We start from the raw sequence: 12,008 nt of genomic DNA on the forward strand, positions 1-12,008 counted from the left end.
TTCCTGCTCGGGGGGTAGTACTTTCCAAAAGTACCGGAACCTTTGGGGTGGGGCGCAAGCGCTGAAAATTATTGATTGGTTGACTACTTACAGTGTTTTATTTCAACCGCCATGTTTCAAAATCTGCAGCCGCCAACCGATTTATTTTCATAATAACTTCAAATCAAACTTGTATGTTATGCGGTGCAGTAGCCTAGCTTTGGTTATAGCCTGCCAGCGTCTTGGAATTATAACGTGTGCTCTTCTGTTCTTTTCTTGATTTAGTATTCGTTTTATAAAATGCTAAGCATTCGTGCTGGGACAGCATATTACGTACCAAAACATTCAAACGGATTAATTCGGTTGCTGAATATTTTCTTCCGGATTTTCTTTGTTAGCCCGTTGTAATTGACTCAAAACGTTTGATACAGTTATGTGAGGTATGCGGTAGTTCTGCGTAATTCACATTGGTGATACAGTAAAAGCAAACTGGAAATCACCTTCCGCACTTTTTGTCAGGGTAAAATAACAGGTTAAATCTAGTAATCGTCCCTTTAGCTTTTTCAGACTGCCGTAATTTTACTCTGCCATTCTTCAATTCCACAAAAAGACCAGGAAGACTATGGACTAATTTATGGTGCATGGTTCACATCTGGAGGGCACACTTCGCTGCTCGGCTAGCAGTAACTTCGAAGGAAAGCAAACGGTGGCTGTACCACTGCTAATTTAAATTTTCACGCAAGTCCAAGTTTTCGTTCTATTCTTGTCATTTTGCGATTAGCCTATATGGAATTGACGATGAGAAAGTAATCAAACAGCAAATTGTTTACAACGTGTGCATGTTTTCTGCTGTTGTTGCCAGTTATATTGGAAATGTGAATGCATTCTGTCGCCTCGGATGTCAAGGCATGAAAGTGAATGTTTGCATAAAAACATAATGAATGTGTTTGAGAGGATATATAAAACAGTTACAATCTGACTATTGGCCTGTTATATCCTATTTGTTGCATAACAACGGTCCAAGTTCAACTACCAACGACAGTTTTGCTTGACAACTATGCCCAAACGGCTGCAGAAGAATATTTCAATTCCAGGTGATTAAATCGATAAAAATCAATAAATACAAAAGTAACCATATATAGTCATTGTTGGTAACCCGTTGTATATAAGTGGAATAAACCCCTCCGGACTGTCCCGGTTATTAGAAAATAATGTAGGCTACTTCGGTGGTAGTATGGGGTTACAGAAGAAATCATAGAACAGATGGACCGACGACAATGTCGCTTTTTCATACGTCAGTGGGCTAATTTGCCTAATCTTCGCGGGACTTTAGACCGCGGTGGAAACGCAGACAACAATGGGCTGAAGGAACCTTTTAGTTCCTTGAAAAGTAGTTCCTGGGATTAAAAGTTCCGGGTACTTTTGGTGGAAACGCGGCTTTAAATGCATTAATATTACATTACATTACAGGCATTTAGCAGACGCTCTTATCCAGAGCAACTTACACAACTTTTTACATAGCATTTTACATTGTATCCATTTATACAGCTGGATATATACTGAAGCAATGCAGGTTAAGTACCTTGCTCAAGGGTACAACGGCAGTGTCCTTACCCGGGAATCGAACCTGCGACCTTTCGGTTACAAGCCCAGTTCCTTACCCACTGTGCTACACTCCGTCCGTGTAGCATATAAATTAATATTTATATATTCATATAAAATAAATTCACTGCATGCAAACTTAATTTGTGCTCATCCTCTTTCATCTACCTGAACTGCAGCATAGCCATGAGAGAATGTGAGCTTGGGAAGAGACGCTCTTATTATTATTATATTAATATAAATAAGCAGAGGTTCTGTCGCTGCTTGAGCGATACCCTCGAGCGCACCCAGCTGCAAGCACAAACTCTCCGCAGTGTGTGAGACACTGCCATTCAGAACACCGCTCACACACTTTCTCACACTCTTCCTCCTCTTTCATTTCCACTCATCTAATCACTCCCCGACTCTCTCACACGTTTGCAGGCTGTGCCTGTGTGGGCGGGGGGGACCAGCAGAACGAATTTCAAGTGAACTGCTTTCGTTCGTTCAAGTGTGTGGGCAGCGCTTTTGAGTTGAGTGGTGCTGACAGGTGAAAGTGACCTTAAGATACAACCACACAACCGGGTTCTGGAAGGCACTGCCAAAATTAATGCCCAGAGGCCGGTTGTTAAATGCGAAAAGTCCCATCCCTAAACCTTCATATCGCAACAATGGGCGTTCCGTATCTACACTTCCCGCTTGCCGCGAACGCAGATGTTGGAGCGGAGCCTCGTCCGTTTAAATAAAAAATGGGATGAAAAGTCACGTCCGCACCATCAACCTCGTCCCCACTCGCGAGAGAGAAACAGAGTAGAGCCCTTGTGGCCTCTAGTCTAAACAGTCTGAAACGTGCTGGTCATTACTTTTCACAAGTGGACGTATAGCTGGCGCGTGAATGAAAGGCCCTCCCGCGCGCGCGTGTGTGTGTGTGTGTGTGTGTGAGTGTGTGTGTGTGATAGGGCTGACAGCCTCAGATGCGTTGCAGACCCTCGGTGCGTGGCCTCACTGCTGCACCTCCTCCTCCTCCTCCACCTCCTCCTCCTCCATCACACTTCACGCACACGGCCGCATACCTTCAAGGGGATGTTTCGCAGATGTCTGTCCCCGTGGGAATATAGGAGGCATGGTATTATAGTCTGGCTGAAAACCTCAGGTGGCCCGAGATCCTCAAATAAACATCCCTTCTTCTCCTTTCAACCATGTTCCTATTAAATATGAGGATTGCAATGCTTCATTCCCACAGACAATGAACACCAGGCGGCATCTGACCACCCAATGTTATTCAGTAATATAAATTTAATAGCAGGTCACACTACCCCCCCCCCCCCCACCAAAGAGCTGTGGTGGATGTTTATGACATTAATATGTGAGCCAGTCTCTTATTATTATATTTCCATAAACAATGACATCAGTGATAATTAAAAAAATAAATAAAAAATAAAAAAGAACACAGAAAACCACATTTGGGCTGTGACCCCCTCATCTTTTTCCTTTTGCACATTTTAGGCCTAGATCCCAGTCAGTGGTTCCTTCATATGGAGGGGGGGTTCAAACACAAAGTGACCCCACGTACAGGGGGGCATGAAGGGAGCTGGAAGGCATGCATTTGGTGGGAGGGGGAGGGGGAAGGGGAGGGGGAGGGGGAACAACTGCTTCTTGTCTCTTCTTAGGAAAAACAAACCAGGGAAACGAAGGTTAAAAGAGGACCGAGATTCTTTTTACATTCCAGCTGTCCAACTTCAGATGATGCAATTGACATTACTCTCCCGGAAACGTGTTGCTTTGGTATGCTAACCTAAAGTATTTGTAAATAAAACAAAAATGTTGAAACCATCCAAATTTAATTCAACAAAGCAGTCTAAAATAAACAAAATATGATATCAATGTGGAAGAATGTGAGATCATATCATATATCAACTTAAAACAGGGATTTTAAGCAAAAAGTGAAATTCAGCAAGTATTTTTTCTTCTCTTTCTCTTACACCAGCAAACCAATCCTACTCAATGATGTGCTTAGACTACTGGCATACTATACCTGGAACGGTAGCAATACACACATAATTATAAAGATTAAACACTACAGTGTACTGTGGTAATTTGAATTGACACTTAATGATTTTAAACACATAGTGATTCAAACAAAACAAAACAAAGGTTTATAAATTATGCTGTCAAATAAGAATGATGAGTATCATTATTACTTCTGCCACCACTAGGAAGAACAGTAGTTATAGAATCTCCCCTGTGAGTTGGGTGGATATGGCAGACATTTTGTGGAATAGATCCCCTTGGGTTGAGGAGGAAATCATTTTAAATTTCAGCAGCTAAGGGTGGTTGAACTATACACTTTGCTAAGTATCATTCTATTTACCGTGTCATTATATCATGTTGTAACAGCTAGCCAACAAAAATTGGTTGTGCAAAATTTTCCTGTTGGTAGTTGGTTGTAATAACATTGACCTTTCAGTGGGTTCTCAGCTAGAAAAGTACAGAGTGTCAGAGGTCTGGATCATTGCAAATACACAGTGCAACACTCAATGCAGGACAGTGAATCATTAATATCTGTTTAATACATTTATTGGAGTTTTCTGAATTGGGGGTTTTAAGCTTGCATTATCGTTAAGCCACATCAGAGCTCAGACACCGATGAATAGAACCGTTTGACCATATCTGTGTGACATTTGCATTATTTTGTTAAGGTGGTTGCACACCGGTCAGACATCCTCTTCCAGGCTAATGCGGGCCAGAATTGGCCCAATACCATGCAATACCAAAATAGTGCTTAAGCATTTTCCTTAAAGGCATAACTGTATAATGGTTTTGGCATAAGAATATAGGGTTGCTATGATTTATGCTGAGGATGGCGGAGGAACAGACTCTCCCAGGAACATTTTGATAAGCGTTATTCTAATGTACTCTAGTCTGAACCTGACAGCTAAGGGACAGGTGCCACCATATACATAAAGCAACTTTTCAGTCCTGACCAATGGTATCTTTCCGCTCTCCCCCTGGGCTAATTCATAGTGAAGTTCTGCACTTGACAGATGATGTCAGCAGCCGGTGTTCATTGAGAAATTAAAAAGAAGAAGAGTGGAGACGTGAGGTCAAGGCAGAACGTGTCTGCGGCTGGACTCGTTTCACAGCGGAACGACATCACATAAGTCTGGAGTTTGTGACATCAGGCTATGCTATTGCTCTGGAGGTAGGAGGCATCTTTTTTGCCATGTGCAGAGCCTGTCAGCTTTGCTTTGGGGAATCGGGTGACGGTTTTTGCTGTCAGCGATGGGGAACTACAGCTGTTTTCTGTCTCTTGGGTCTGCCTGTTTTCATCAGTCATTAGACACGATGCCCAGTGTAATGGTGACAGCTACAGACTTTCTCCGATGCTGGGCTGTGAAGTAACGCGTCCCAGCTTGAGCTGCTGCCAAATAACCGAGAGAAAATGCAGGCAAAAATGTGGAGATGTGGTCGGTCCGCAGACTAGGAACTGGTCGTTCATCTGCCCGAATTCAGATCCCAAACAGCACATCCATCCCATTTCCAGGAGTGGTTACTTCATTCAGATTACTCCAGGAGCTGATTGATCCTAAAAGCTAGGAATAAAAGTAACAGACTGCCTCATGGTCATGAAGGTGAAACTGATTGACTTCCTGTAAGTCATCTCGGAGAGAAGGGCTGTCATACTCATTAAACAATGCACCTTAGCCACTGTTGACTAGTAATTTCGTTTTGAATTATCACATTCTATAGACTATGAAAGGCCCTGCCGCGCGCGTGTGTGTGCGTGTGTGTGTGTGTGTGTGTGTGTGTGCAAGCACCTGATCAGGACTTAATGTGTGGTGGAATCTGTCCCTTAGCTGTCAGGTTCAGACTAGAGTACATTGGAATAACACATATGAAAGTGATCCTGTTCCTCCACCATCCTTTGCAGAAATCACAGAGCAACCCTAAATTCTTACACTTCGTGCCAAAACCATCATACAGTTACGCCTTTAAGGAAAATGCTTAAGCTTGATATTGCAAAATTGGCCAATTCTGGCCAGCATTAGCCTGGAAGAGGATGTCTGCAACCACCTTAACAAAATAATGCAAATGCCACGCAAATATGGTCCAACGGTTCTATTCATTGGTGCCCGGACTCTGATATGGTCTAACAATAACATCTGAAAAAAAAAACCACACAATTCAGAATGAATGTGAATGTGTATCACAAGGGTCTGCCTTGCAGTGTTTGGGTGCTGCAAAGAAAAGATAAGAAAATTCCAAAGGAGCGTGTTTTTAATATCAGTCAGAATATGGAAGTGAATGTTGTTCTTCTGAAAGGACAGCTCAGGGTGTGCCAGCAGACTGGCACACCTCGCTCCCGACCCCATGCTTCACTAATCAACCTCAACAAACGGCAGAGCTTGGCTGCCACTTAACGCTGTTGATTTTCATGTCCTCATTGACCACGATGGAGAGTTATGTCTGATCGACATACAAAGTGAACGAAAGCCATTTTGAATAGATGCAGATCCAGTTTGAAATGAACAGTTTGGCTGCATCTGCATGACATTTGCATTCTCTTCTGAAGGAGTCTGCACACTCTGTCCCTGAAAGCAGACAGTGGATATAAAATCTGTGAAAGTAACATGTTGTCAAAAAAAAAAAAACCCAGAAAACACACTGATACAGCACAGGGTACTGTGACAATTGTTCTTCTACAGTTGTTATAGGAGTTTAAAGAATGATCTGGCTTCCACCGGGCCTTAGCTGCTACTTTGAAGGCACCAAGATGAATTCATAGCCGATCTTTGTTTAATAAACAAACACAATCGCGATTAAAGCACAGTTGCTCCTTCCTTTAACACCACACATGACAATCTCAATGTCCAACAACAGATGAAATATCATTCAGAAGTGAGTAATCAAGATATAGACACAATAACTTCCATGTCGAGGAAAGCTTATGTAGAAAGCTTTTTTTAATGCATATTTGATCACATGATTAGCTTTATAGCTTTAAAGTAAGCTCTTTCTGATCAACAAAACTTTTTGTAAAAAACATTTACAACATTTTTTTATTATTAAGTAAGTGTGTAATTCGCTGAGCTTCTCTGGTTCACAGTAGGCTCGACTGCTACAGCACCACCCAACAGCGAATGAAAATGTCGAATCAGGAGAAAAGGCTACAGACAAAAGCAAGCAAATGCTGACGAGCGTTTGTTTTGTGGTGCGTTGGAGGGACGCTGGGTCAGTGCGCAGCCACCTTTAGTCTCTGTCTCTCAATTAACTGCGCTGTTTCGTCAACCCTGATGCTTCCTGTCAGCAGGGCTCAAACTACAGGAGAGGGTGGATTACCAAACCATAGCATAGGGATAGCGTGTGCAACATTCACAGAGACAGCTAAAAGCAGCAGACCCCCCCCCCCCCTTTATGTTATTTTTCACTGTGTGTCTACATGGCTCAGAGCTAAGCTCCAAAAGGTGTCCTGATTTGTTTTGTTTTGTTTTTTGTTTGTTTTTCCAGAAAATCCCAAAGTATCTATGCCTGGATCTCATTAGTGGTGGACTTCACCAAGACATTTAAGAGCAGTGCAGACTGAGCCTAAACCTCGTTTCACTCTCCATCCGGGCAAAATAACAAGAAAATTTGGAAAGGGCCCAAGAGGGGCCAGATAGAATTTTCTCATTGGCAAGAGAAACAAGATGTTTTTCAATGGATGGTCCCATCAGCACGATCTCTCTCTAACATTAAGGAAATGACCAACAACTGCTCTTGAGGGGACTTCAAAACGAGCAGGGGACCCTTTCACCCCGCCCAGGGTGTTATCTCAATAGCCGAAACGATCGGAGGCCGTTTGCTTCGCGATAAACTCATTCTCACGACTCGCCATCTGCGGACGTCTCCCTTCTCCCAGCCCGATGTGGGAACAATCTTTCCCCCTCAGCCTCTCCCTCAAGAGATGAACTCATCCCAAACCACCGTGCAGTGCGGCCCCTACAAACAAAACAAACCATCACAAATTTCCCTCGTATGGATTACCGCTGCAAGCAAGCTGGAAAATCCACACGCGCAGGCAAAAAAAAAAAAAAAAAAACCCAGCGGACTATCTGTGGTCATGTAATAAGACACCAATTCTGCCCACTCTGCAATCAAAGTGAGACAGTAAACAAGACATGCAAGACATGAGTGGTGCTGAACAGAGATGGAAAGCACGAATGTTGACTGTCAGTTGGAAAAACACTCAAAATTTGGAGCAGTTGAAGCAAGACAGGATTGTATTGTTGCCATTGTCCTAGCCTAGACTCAGTGCTGTCCCTACTGGACAAATGGATAAAGGAACTGGAAGCAAGACGTGGGATTTATGAGCTGTCATGTTTAGAAATGACAAAATTCCTTTCAAATCATTTCCTTGTTTGTCAAAAAGCCTTATTTTTTTATCGCTGGTTATTTATTATCACTGTTGTTTGCAGTCCTCATATGTATTCAGGGTTGCAAACAATCCTGTCAGACACTGGAAGACCAACTAGTACCCGTATTTAAAAAAATATCTTTTATTTATGCTGATCTGAATTTTTTAATTCAGGTGAATGATCTTCAGGAATATTATTCTGGTATTAATGTACTAGCCTCTCTGGTGAAATGGCTGAGTGCATAACATGTATCTCTAGTCCACATTGACTCACACATAAGAGTTTAACAGTAGTGAGGCTCTCAGGGTTAACTGTTGAACCATAGGAGCAAGACCAGCATTTATTATTATTCCAAATATCAGACTCGTTTATTTCTGTTTGTCTCAGTTTTCACACAGTTTTTGTTGTGTGCATTTCTTTCAGCAATGCTGACACAGTCTTTAGCTTTTTCTCCGATGGAAGAAGTACAGCCCTGCAGGTTGTTAGCAGTACCTTCAGTCTTCTGAGTCGCAGGCTAGCGCTAGCAGGGCTGAGCTGATACAGTCTGACACTCATTTTGGCTCAACAAATCAGGCAGTGGAAAACCACCGCAGGCCTCTGACACATGCAGGCCGGGCCCGGTCACGGGTCCTGGATCCCGAACAAAACAAATGTGGGACCAGAGTACAGTGTGTGACAATTGGGATCAGGACAAGCTGTGTTGTTCAGCAGTGCCAAAATTCCCCGTTGGATTTCTGCTGTTGCGTTGAAATATTAATATTTTTGTACTCAACGTAGCCACACATCTTTTCATCTAAGAATAGTGACAAGGTCCGCAGGTGAATGACTGGAAATAGAAAGGCCAAATCTCAAACCCCAGAGACTTTTCTGCACCTCAAAGAGGACAAAGCAGTCACACACCGGTGTGAAAACAACTGACCCTGACGTGATTCGAACACGCAGCCTTCTGATCTGGAGTCAGACGCGCTACCGTTGCGCCACAAGGTCACACACACACACCAAGGATAAAACAACGGCTATCTGGAGTTAGCCACGGCTCGCTTTGCTGCTGAATACAGGCGACTCACTGGACTACAACCACAGACAGCATGACCAAAATGTTCCAATGTTTGGGATTTCCTTAAATATTAAACTTTAACAGTTATTTTCCTTCATTTGAGTTTTGAAATCCAGGTGAATGGTAGATTTATCTTCAGGAATGTGATTCCGGTATTAACTGGATAGTGATTTTTCTATGGTACTTGCCTCTCATGCATTGGGTCACATACTGTATGAGAGTTTGACCGTAGTGGCGAAGAGAGCAAAATGAGGCTCTCAGGTGAATTGCTGAACCATAGAAGCAACATGTGCAGCAAACGTGCTGTTTAATTTACTTTTGATTATCATTCTATTGAGTAAACCCCAACTGCATGATTGACCCCAACACACTTTCAACACCCAACCATCTGACTTGGAGACAGAAACACTCCCCTTGCCCCACAAGGTCATGAGTCACAAGAGAAAAACAGCGGCTATCTGGAGTTGGCCACGGCTGTGTCTCGCTGCTGCTGGACGCTGGTGTATGTGTGATCAGACGACGTGTTCTCAGCAATCCAAAACTTCCGCTTTCCTGAAATATTTGGCTTTATTCTTTCCGTGTCTCATTTTCCTAAAGCTTTCTCTTCTTGTGAATCAGTGTTTGATTCCTTGATTGAATACCTGGTTAGATTCATGGCTATTGCATCCCCGCCCTGTTTTGTCCAAAAGCTGTACGTGTTATCACCTATTGAAGACTGGCATTTTCATTCTTGCCTTGCATATGCTTTTCTGAGGGTGTCACAGTAGTGTTGAAAGTCAGCTGGTGAATCACTGGACATAAAAAGACCAAATCCCAAACCTCAGTGACTTTTGCGCACCTCATAGAGGACACGGTTGTCACTCACAGGTGTGAAAAGGACTGACCCTGACGTGATTCGAACACGCAGCCTTCTGATCTGGAGTCAGACGCGCTACCGTTGCGCCACAAGGTCACACACACCAAGTATGAAACAACGGCTATCTGGAGTTAGCCATGGCTCGCTTTGCTGCTGAATACAGGCGACTCACTGGACTACAACCACAGACAGCATGACCAAAATGTTCCAATGTTTGGGATTTCCTTAAATATTAAACTTTAACAGTTATTTTCCTTCATTTGAGTTCTGAAATCCAGGTGAATGGTAGATCTATCTTCAGGAATGTGATTCCGGTATTAACTCCATTTTGACTGGATAGTGATTTTTCTATGGTACTCGCCTCTCATGCGTTGGGTCACATACTGTATGAGAGTGTGACCATAGTGGCGAAGAGAGCAAAATGAGGCTCTCAGGTGAATTGCTGAACCATAGAAGCAACATGTGCAGCAAACGTGCTGTTTAATCAGAGTGCTTTGTGTGACAGTTGGGATCAGGACAAGCTGTGTCATTCAGCAGTGCCAAAAACTCCTTGTTGGATTCCTGCTGTGCTGCTCACATATTAAAGTTAATACTTTTGTACTGAGCATAGCCATCCATTTATTAATCTAAGAGCAGCAAGTTCATGACTGTCAGCAGGTAAACCACTGGACATAGAAAGGCCAAATCCCAAACCCCAGAGACTTTTCTACACCTCATAGAGGACAATGTTGTCACACACCGGTGTGAAAATGACTGACCCTGACGTGATTCGAACACGCAGCCTTCTGATCTGGAGTCAGACGCGCTACCGTTGCGCCACAAGGTCACACACACACAAAGGGAAAACAACGGCTATCTGGAGTTAGCCACGGCTCGCTTTGCTGCTGAATACGGGCGACTCACTGGACTACAACCACAGACAGCATGACCAAAATGTTCCAATGTTTGGGGTTTCCTCAAATATTAAATTTTAACAGTTATTTTCCTTAATTAGATTTTTGTTTCTTTCTGCCACCTCTTATGCCAGGGAAGAGAAAATAGAAGTATCAATGAAAAAGCGTAAAGGGAACTTCTGCGGCTGGGGGTTTGTGTGTGCGTGTGCTCGCATGTGCGTGTGTCTGAGTGTGAATGTGCCTGTGTGTGTGTGTGTGTGTGTGTATGTGTTTGGAACCTAGCTGGATGGAACGCAACACACAAAGCTCATCTACTGGTTAAAGCACAAGAAGCCCTCCCAATCCCAGGCAAAGTATTAAAGTAACAATCCGGCTCAGCAGCGACTCGTCTGAGTTACCGGGCCTGCACATGCGCGAGGTGTGGAATGTGTGGAAGTGACAGCACCGTACGCGGCACTGAATAGGCAGGAGGAAACATGTCTGCTGGACTAAGAGAACTGCACATGCTGCAAATTCACTTCCTCCTGAAGCTCAGTGCTGCAGTTATAACATTACAGTACATCACATTACGGGCATTTGGCAGACGCTCTTCTCCAGAGCGACGTACGACAAAGTGTATGACCATAACCAGGAACAAGTGTGTTGAAAACCCTAGAGGGAAGTACAGTTCCAAGTGCAGGGAACGACCGAGTAGTTTAACTTGGACCCTGTAGGCTAATCTGATTAACACAAACAAAAACAGCAACGAAGCAGTCTATGCAAAATAATAACAAGCAATAGTTGAGTAGGTACAAGGGCAATAACTAAGTCAACTAAGATAAACAGCTTACCTAGCTACAACCCTAAGATTACATAGTCAATTAGAGATTGCAGGGAGGTAGGGAGGGACGGGGAGAGGTGCAGCCTGAAGAGGTGAGTCTTCAGTCGTCGATAAGAGCAGAGGGGAAACAGTGGGTGAGCGGGTCTCACCCCTTCTGAGGATCCTCTGGAGATACGAAAAACAAGGCTAGGAAACAGCAAAGGTGAATATGGCCATCTTGTGCAGAAGCAGCCCAAGAGCGGATGAAGACAGTTTCCTATTGTATGTTTGTGCGAGTGTGTGTGGTGTGTGTGGGTGGGTGGGTGGATGCGTGTGGTTTGGTGGGTGGATGTGCGTGTCCACACGTGGATGTGTGTGTGGGTGGGTGTGTGTGCATGCATGTCCACGTGTGTGTGTGTGTGTGTGTGAGTGTTTGCATGCACATGTC

General features: G+C 43.7%; 3 non-coding genes across 3 annotated transcripts; all 3 read right to left on the minus strand.

The window, feature by feature from the left end:
- Positions 1-8,870: 8,870 nt before the first annotated feature.
- trnaw-cca lies at positions 8,871-8,942 on the minus strand. The gene has a single exon. It is a non-coding gene; the product is annotated as a tRNA-Trp (tRNA).
- Positions 8,943-9,892: 950 nt separating this feature from the next.
- On the minus strand, positions 9,893-9,964 carry trnaw-cca. Its single transcript has one exon. It is a non-coding gene; the product is annotated as a tRNA-Trp (tRNA).
- A 658-nt stretch (positions 9,965-10,622) lies between these two features.
- On the minus strand, positions 10,623-10,694 carry trnaw-cca. The gene has a single exon. It is a non-coding gene; the product is annotated as a tRNA-Trp (tRNA).
- Positions 10,695-12,008: the final 1,314 nt, after the last annotated feature.

Source organism: Anguilla anguilla, chromosome 2 (genome assembly GCF_013347855.1).
Source record: "Anguilla anguilla isolate fAngAng1 chromosome 2, fAngAng1.pri, whole genome shotgun sequence".
NCBI classification, from domain to species: Eukaryota; Metazoa; Chordata; class Actinopteri; order Anguilliformes; family Anguillidae; genus Anguilla; species Anguilla anguilla.